The 9,310-nt window shown below is 39.5% G+C and overlaps 1 protein-coding gene and 1 pseudogene across 1 annotated transcript in view; one reads left to right on the forward strand and one right to left on the reverse strand.

Annotated features, from left to right (window-relative positions):
- The window catches only part of BCAS3 (BCAS3 microtubule associated cell migration factor), a 749,063-nt gene that overhangs the window by 695,622 nt on the left and 44,131 nt on the right, over nucleotides 1-9,310 (reverse strand). The gene's annotated exons all lie outside the window — the stretch shown is intronic.
- Nucleotides 6,752-7,106, forward strand: LOC108528846 (60S ribosomal protein L36a-like; annotated as a pseudogene).

A 9,310-nucleotide genomic window follows, 5' to 3' on the forward strand; every position in this document is an offset into this window, starting at 1 on the left:
AAAAAAATCTGATTTTTTTTTTTTTTTTTTTTTTTTTTTGAGACAGGGTCTGGTTCTGTCACCCAGGCTGGACTTCAGTAGAGTGATCAATGCTTACTACAGCCTCAACTTCCTGGGCTCAAGCATTTCTCCTACCTCAGCCTCCCAAGTAGCTGGGACGACGGGTACATGCCACCATGCCCAGCTAACTTTTCTAAAATTTTTTTGTAGAGGCGGGGGGCTCACAAAGTTGCCCAGGCTGGTCTCAAACTCCTGGGATCAAGCAATCATCTCACCTCAGCCTCTTAAAGTGCTAGGAATAGAGACATGAGCTACCACACTCAACCAAACATACAGTATTTAAAATTGGCCACTAGACATGGAAGATGATAGGAAAAGAATGCCTCGTGTTTATCTTGAGTGCATTTTGCCTTTCTGTCAAAAATACCTTTCATGTCAAGAGTCTTCTGAATTAGTAACTGCTCTAATTTCACCTGGGAAGACAGAGAGCAAGAGCAGCCAATACCTGAGACCCTGGACATTTTAGTCTTATTCCAAAAATCATGTCCTATCACAACAATGCAAAATATGAAAAATACACCAGATCATCTGTTATAAATTTTACCAATCAACAAAATCAATGATTCTAACAGTTTAGTAGAAAAGAAAATGCACTGTGTTTATTAGCTATATAAATAAGCTATATCTGTGTTTGGTTTTAAAGTAAGGTTAATAACATATTTATCTAACCAGGCAACAATAAATAACTTGCATATTTGTATATATATAAATGTATAGTTGTATATTTCATAGTATGTAATAATTGGCACTCAATAAATGATAGTTAATCCAAAGAGATGCTTGTTGAATGATCTGATGAATGAATGATTTAGTCTATATTGGTCTCACTATTCTACCTCAACGTTCTTTGGCATAATATACCTTTACTCTCTTGTTCTCAAAGCATGCTATTAATATTTAACGTATAGAAATTTGTTAAAATACCATATTGAAGAATACATTTTGGTACAGCTCAGTGCTCAGGTCTTATTTATTTATTTATTTATTTATTCATTTATTTTTCAGATGATGCCTCCCTCGGTCGCCAGGCTGGAGTGCAGTAGCGCGATCTTGGCTCACCGCAACTTCCACCTCCCGGATTCAAGCAATTCTCCTGCCTCAGCCTCCTGAGTAGCTGAGATTACAGGCATGCACCACCATGCTCAGCTACTTTTTGTATTTTTAGTAGACACGGGGTTTCACCATGTCGGCCAGGATGGTCTTGATCTCTTGACCTCGTGATCCGCCTGCCTCGGCGTCCCAAAGTGCTGGGATTACAGGTGTGAGCCACCGTACCGGCCCAGTTCTTGAACTCACTAATACTTTACTTCCTATGATTTTCAGCCTTGGAGAAAAGACTGGTGGTAAGCAGCATCTTGTCTATGCAACAGGTTTTATCACACTAGTCTTCATAATCCCATTCAAGATCAAGCCAGTCTCCACCCACTCTAACTTTTATGTATTTATATGTTTTTACTTGCAACTTGTTTTCTTTGCTCCCAGCGATCTAAAAATAGCCCATTTAAACATACAAATGTAGAGCTACCAATCTTTTCTAATTGTTTCCCACGCACTAACCATATGGACACAACTGAAGACCTGTAGTTAAAAGATCAGTAGTTTTAAAAGCTAAAAAGTAACACCAATAAAATTCTATTGGGGGGAAAAAGTTAATCTAAGAACTACAGTTATTAATAATGTGTCAATATAAGCTCATCAATTGTACTAAATGTACTACACTAATGCAAATGTTAATAGTTGAAAATAGGAGGGCTGGCCAGGCGCGGTGGTTCAGGCCTATAATCCCAGCACTTTGGGAGGCCGAGGTGGGCGGATCACCTGAGGTTAGGAGTTTGAGACCAGCCTGGCCAACACGGTGAAACCCCATCTCTACTAAAAATACAAAAATTAGCGGGGCGTGGTGGCAAGCACCTGTAATCCCAGCTACTTGGGAGGCTGAGGTGGGAAAATTGCTTGAACCTGGAAGGTGGTGGTTGCAGTGAGCCAAGATTGTACCACTGCACTCCAGCCTGGGCGAGACAGAGAGAGACTGCCTCAAAAAAAAAAAAAAAGGAGGGTGATAAGCGGATACATGAGAGGTGTCTGTATTTTCACCTCAATTTTTTTGTAAACCTAAAACTACTCAAAAAAATAAAGCCTATTAATTTAAACATATATAGAAAATGTAAAAATCCCACAAATAAATGTTAATTTTCCCTAATAGGAAGAAAAAAGAAAACAAGGATAAAAGGTAAAAATATAGAGATTAGAGAAAGGAAGCCTTCTACTAAGGAATTCAGTTCCTAAAGCAACAAAAACACCTCACATAACCCATTTAAATATACACATGAAGGCCAGGAGTGCTGGCTCATGCCTGTAATCCCAGCACTTTGGGAGGGCAAGGTGGGCAGATCACCTGAAGTCAGGAGTTTGAGACCAGCCTGGCCAACATGGCGAAACCCTATCTCTACTAAAAATACAAAACTTAGCTGGGCATCATGGCACATGCCTGTAATCCCAGCTACTCGGAAGGCTGAGGCACAAGAATTGCTTGAACTGGGAGGCAGAGGTTGCAGTAAGCCAAGATTATGCCACTGCAGTCAAGCCTAGGTGACAGAGCAAGACTTTGTCTCAATAAATACATAAATAAATAAATAAGCAAGCAAACACATGTATAGTTATCAATTTGCTAATTATTTCACATGTGCTAAGCATACAGATACAACTGGAAGGAATGAAGTTCCTTAAAAAGAAGATTGATTCATTATAGTTTTGTAACTTAAAATTAATAACAACAATTTAGTTTTAATTAGGGAGAAATTGTAAAAACGTAAAGGAGAATGTCGGAGGCATGGTAGATATCATCTTATACTAAGGAATTCAGTTAAGAAACATCAAAAAGAACTCACCTAGTTACATGAGTGGCCACAGTAACTACAGAGCCAGCTCTACTGAAAGCTGAGAGTCTCTCCCTCAAATCACCCTCTAAGCCAATTTGATAATATATTTTCATTTTATAGATAAGGAAACAAAGAAAAGGCTGCCAAAACAACCAGCCCAAAGAGGCATCAGAATCTCCTATAAATATACTATATACAAAATAGTTCTTAAACTCAGGCCTTTTTTTCTCTAACAAGTCATTGTCAGTGTTATTTTACTGTATAAAATTGCCTCCACAATTTTAAAAACTTAAGATAGTACAGTTTTCCTAATAGTAAACAGTAGTCCTTTTGAAAGCTCCTAAATTTAGGAGGAAGAGGGGAACAAGTGCCCTTTTGTTTTGTTTTTGCCTGCCAAACCATAAAAGATTCAGTTAATATCAGAGTGTCAGTATTTCTGTAACCTACTGTATATACCATCAAGAAAAAAAAAATGCAAGCCACAAAAATCACCTAAAATGCATATTTGTGAGGACTAACAACTTACAGAACAGATATTTGCTGACCACATAAAGAAAAGAGCAACCTCGTCTGTATTTTGGTCTTGACACTAAATTCATAATACAAAACTTCAGGCAGGAAGTAAATTTCAAGAACAATATGAAAACCACAGAACACAAATAATGAATGGAACTTGTAATCATATTTTCATACTTCCAGATTTTTGCACACATAGAAAGAGGTGTTTTAAGGCAACTTTAACCTTTCCCCTTCAGCCTGATTTTTTAAAGGAAGATCAAAGAAAAGTGGTTTGAACTCACACGTTCCTTTGGTTATGCAACACTGATTTAGACATTACACTTCAAAACTCTAGCCATTACTTCAGCATGCACCAATCCAAATATCATTCCAGTCCTTTGAAGCTGCCTTAATGGTATCTTCCATTTGCAACTAACACTTTGGTAGTCAAAAGATCTTACTCAGCGTAGATGTTAATGTAAAACCACTCAGACTACACTGACACACACGCCTGGAAGCAGATGAGAAGGTGTTCAGAAGTCAATGTAACACCATTATAGAGAGTGTCGGCCTAGTGGCTGTCATAAACACTTCCTAATCACTCAGACATAAAAACTGGATTCTCTTTATTATTTTATTACAAGCTGGTAGGTGTTCAATTGAAAAGTGAAGAGAGAAAACAGTGTAACAGATAAACCAATTTTGGCTCATCGTCTCTTTCCACTTTTTAAAAGACCGAATTTGTTACATTTTAATGGTATTGTAAACCTATCTTGATTTAATCCATTGATTAAAGAAGATAGATTTGCAATAGAGAGCTAACCAAGGAGAAACTGTTTACATTAAATAGAAGCCTAAAAGATTTTTCCATAAAATAGGTATCATATTAACTTGTAAGATTAACAAGATTTTTTTTTAATGACTGACAACATCAGTGGCAGCAGTAAGTGGAACAGCTATAACTCCCAGATACTGCAAATGGAAATATACAATAATACAGCCTATTTGGAAAACCCTTGGGCAATTTCTTTTTTTTTTGGGGGGGGTGGCGCGCAATTTCTAATAAAGTTAAATATATGCCACCTACCCTGTGACTAAGCAATTCTGCTAGATATCTTAACAAAAAAAAAAAAAGAGTCCATATATCTATAAGAATGTTCATAGACACTTTATTCATTATAGGCAAAGGCCAAAACACATAGCCCATCAAAAGAAAATAACTAAACAGATTATGGTATATTTAAATAGTAAAATAAAACACAATAATAAAAACAAACAAAAAAGGCAAACTACTATGATATAGCAACAACACAGATGAATCTAAAAAATATATTTAGCAAAAAAGGACAGATGCAAAAGAGCACATACTGTGTGCCTCTATTTATATGAAGTTCAATGCATGTAAAACTAATATGGGGTCAGAATAGTGGTTATCTTATCCTGGAAGGAGGAGAAATATTGACCGCAAAATTTTATGAGTACAAAATGTTTTACATTTTCTCCCCAATGGTGGTTTCATGCACTTGTATTTGTATACACACAAGCATGCATACAGACGTATATAAACACACATATATACAAACACATACACACCGGTAAAAATCATCAAACTATAGACCTGAGATTTGTGCATTTCATAGTATGTACATTATCTTTATTTTTTAAAAGATATTATCAGGTGTGGTGGCTCATGCCTGTAATCCCAGCACTTTGGGAAGCTGAGGCGGTAGACTGCTGGAGGTCAGGAGTCTGAGACCAGCCTGACCAACATGGTGAAACCCCATCTCCACTAAAAGTACAAAAGTTAGCTGGGAGTGGTGGCAGACACCTGTAATTCCAGCTAGTTGGGAGGCTGAGTCAGAAGAATCACTTGAACCCAGGAGGTGGAAGTTGCAGTGAGCCAAGATCGCCCCACTGTACTACAGCCTAGGTGACAAAGTGAGACTCCATCTCCAAAATAAAATAAAATAAAAAGATAACTGTCATAAACAAATTGTGGTATTCCATACAATGAAGTATTATTCAGCATTTGAATAAGCTATCAAGTCATGAAAAGACATGAAAGAACCTTAAATGCATACTACTAAGTGAAAGAAACCAATCTGAAATGGCTACCTACTGTGTGATTCCAACTATATGGAAAAGGCAAAAGAATAGACACAGTAAAAAGATCAGTGGTGCCCAGGGCTTATCAGGGAGGGAGTGATGAATACATAGAGAACAGAGGATGTGTAGGGCAGTGAGACTATTCTGTGTGATATTACAATGGTGGATACCTGTCACAACACATAGAAAGTATACCACCAAAAACCAGGCCAGGTACGGCAGCTCACACCTGCAACCCCAGCACTTTGGGAGGCCGAGGTGGGCAGATCACTTGAGGTTAGGAGTTCCAGATCAGCCTGGGTAACATGGCGAAACCCCATTTCTACAAAAAAAAAAAAATAGAAAAATTAGCCAGGCATGGTGGCATGCACCTGTAGTCCCAGCTACCCAGGAGGTTGAGGTGGGAGGATCACTTGAGCCCAGAAGGCAAAGGCTACAGTGAGCCGAGATCGCACCACTATACTCCAGCATGGCCAACAGAGCAAGACCCTGTGTCCAAAAAAAAAAGGAAAAAAATATACCACCAAAAATGAATCCTACTGTAAGCTATGGACTGTGGGTGACAATAATGTATCAATGCATGTTCATGGATTGTAACAATTTTACCACTCTGGTGCTGGGGGTGTTGACAGTGAGAGAGGCTGTGCACAATATGGAGGCAGGAGTTTTATGGGACCTCCCTATACTTTTTACTCAATTTTGCTGTGAACCTAAAACTGCCCTTAAAAATAAAGTCTGAGCCGGGCGCGGTGGCTCAAGCCTGTAATCCCAGCACTTTGGGAGGCCAAGACGGGCGGATCACGAGCTCAGGAGATCGAGACCATCCTGGCTAACACGGTGAAACCCCGTCTCTACTAAAATACAAAAAACTAGCCGGGCGAGGTGGCGGGCGCCTGTAGTCCCAGCTACTCGGGAGGCTGAGGCAGGAGAATGGCGTAAACCCGGGAGGCGGAGCTTGCAGTGAGCTGAGATCCGGCCACTGCACTCCAGCCCGGGCGACAGAGCAAGACTCCGTCTCAAAAAAAAATAAATAAATAAATACAATACAATACAATACAATACAATACAATACAATACAATACAATACAATACAATACAATAAAGTCTGTCTTTTTTTCTTTTCCTGTTAGGCGAGAGCTGCACGAGGTAAGCGTCTCAGATGCCGTTTCTTGTTTTCATCACAAAGACAGAACAGCCCTGCTGCAGAGATGGTCAACATACCTAAAACCCGAAGAACCTCCTGTAAGGAGTGTGGCAAGCATCAGCCTCACAAAGTACCACAGTATAAGATGGGCAAGGATTCTTTGTATGCCCAGGGAAAGAGGCACTATGATCAGAAGCAGAGTGGCTATTGCGGGCAGACAAAGCCAATTTTCTGAAGAACGCTAAGACCACAGAGGATGTGTAGGGCAGTAAGACTATTCTGTGTGATATTAGATTGTGCTAAGGCTGGAATGTGTTGAGCCTAACTGCAGATCCAAGAGGATGCTGGCCATTAAGAGATGCAAGCATTTTGAACTGGGAGGAGATAAGAAGAGAAAGGGCTAAGTGATCCAGTTCTAAACTTTGGGATATTTTTCTCTTAATTTTGAAGAGACAATGTTGAAGCCACAGAAAATCACCTGAGGGAAAAGAAATACAGTGACATGCTTTAAAATAAATAAATAAATTTTTTTAAAAGTCTGTTTTTTAAAAGGTATCTATTAAAGAACTTGACCTAGTTAAATATAACCCTTAATTTTTTCAAGTGTAAAATAAGACTAACTAGTAAAATTGACAGGATAATACATAATATATGCAATATGCCTAAAATAATGTATGGTGCATTCTGAATATTCCAGTTATAACTTTTTTTTTTTCATATTCTACAAAATTTTACTAGGCAGCACAAGTGTTAAAACTCCTTCCTCTTGGCCGGTAGCAGTGGCTCACGCCTGTAATCCCAGCGCTCTGGGAGGCCGAGGCGGGCGGATCACAAGGTCAGGAAATCGAGACCATCCTGGCTAACACGGTGAAACCCCGTGTCTACTAAAAATACAAAAAATTAGCAGGGCGTGATGGCGGGCCCCCGTAGTCCCAACTACTCGGGAGGCTGCGGCAGGAGAATGGCGTGAACCCGGGAGGCGGAGCTTACAGTGAGCCGAGATCGCACCACTGCACTCCAGCCTGGGCTAACAAGAGCGAAACTCCGTCTCAAAAACAACAGCAGCAGCAACAAAACTCCCTCAGGTCTGATCCTGAGTTAAAAAAAAAAAAAAAAAGAAAGAAAGAAAACCCTCCCCAGGCATCCCGTCATTCTTTGGGGGCTCTACAGCCATTCATTTATACCTCTATCCTAATACTGATCAAACAGATCAAGGTTTTTCAACCTCAGCACTACCGATGTTTTGGACTCAACAATTCCTAGTTTGGGGAGGCTGTCCTGTACATTATAGGATGTGTAGCAGTATCTCTGGCTTCTATCTACCACATGCCAGCTGCAATCCCCAGTCATGACAATGAAAAAAAATAGCCAAATGGCCCCTTGGAGAACAAAATGACTCCTGGTTGGGAACCACTGACACAGACTGCAAATATTTAGTGACATTTCCCCCAAGTAAGAAATTATCTCCTCAAGACAGTGCTCAGGTCTTAGTTTATCTGTATCTCATAATACTTGACAAAGACCCAAACATTTCAATGTGGCTGAATGGAAAAATTATGGTACTATTCTAATAAAAATATAGATGTTAGCAGGAAGGGCTAGAGTGGAAATAAAATAGATTTAAAGCAAAGAGCAAGAAATTGTTGTTTATTTGGGGAATTTCTCAGATTGAGTTTCTAGCATACTTAGAATTCAAAAGTAGAGGCCGGGCGCGGTGGCTCAAGCCTGTAATCCCAGCACTTTGGGAGGCCGAGACGGGCGGATCACGAGGTCAGGAGATCGAGACCATCCTGGCTAACACGGTGAAACCCCGTCTCTACTAAAAAATACAAAAAAACTAGCCGGGCGAGGTGGTGGGCGCCTGTAGTCCCAGCTACTCAGGAGGCTGAGGCAGGAGAATGGCGTGAACCCGGGAGGCGGAGCTTGCAGTGAGCTGAGATCCGGCCACTGCACTCCAGCCTGGGCAACAGAGCGAAACTCCGTCTCAAAAAAAAAAAAAAAAAAAAAAAAAAATTAAAAAAAAAAAAATTAAAACAATAAAAAAAAAAAAGAATTCAAAAGTAGACAATTAAACCAATGAAAAAATAGAGTATAAGAATTACCCACACATCTATGGTATTATTCCAATTAATTGGGTAAAGAATGGTCTTTTCAGGAAATGGTGCTGAATCAATTGGGTATCATTATTCTAAAAATAGAGATAAATAAGAAATAAAGCTTAGGCAGATGGACTGCTTTGGGCCAGGAGTTCAAGGCCAGCCTGCGCAACATAATGAGAGCCCCTCTCTACAAAAAAAAAAAAAAAATTTTAAGTAGCCGGGCACGGGGGCACATGCTTATAGTACTAGCTGCTCAGGAGTCTGAAGCAGGAAGATCACCTGAGTCCAGGACTTGGAGGCTGCAGTGAGCTATAACAGCACCACTGCACTCCAGCCTTGGCAACAGAATGAGACTCTGTCTCTAAAAAATAAGGAAACGAAATGAAAAAGAAATAACCCTGACCCCATCTCATACCATACACATACAAAATTTTGGGGTTTTTTTGTTTGTTATTTGTTGTTTTAATGAATCTTAAACCTAAAGGTAAATACAACCCTCTAAAAGAAAAGGAATTTTTTTTTTT

Source organism: Rhinopithecus bieti, unplaced genomic scaffold (genome assembly GCF_001698545.2).
Source record: "Rhinopithecus bieti isolate Rb0 unplaced genomic scaffold, ASM169854v2 scaffold_5497, whole genome shotgun sequence".
Taxonomy (NCBI): Eukaryota; Metazoa; Chordata; class Mammalia; order Primates; family Cercopithecidae; genus Rhinopithecus; species Rhinopithecus bieti.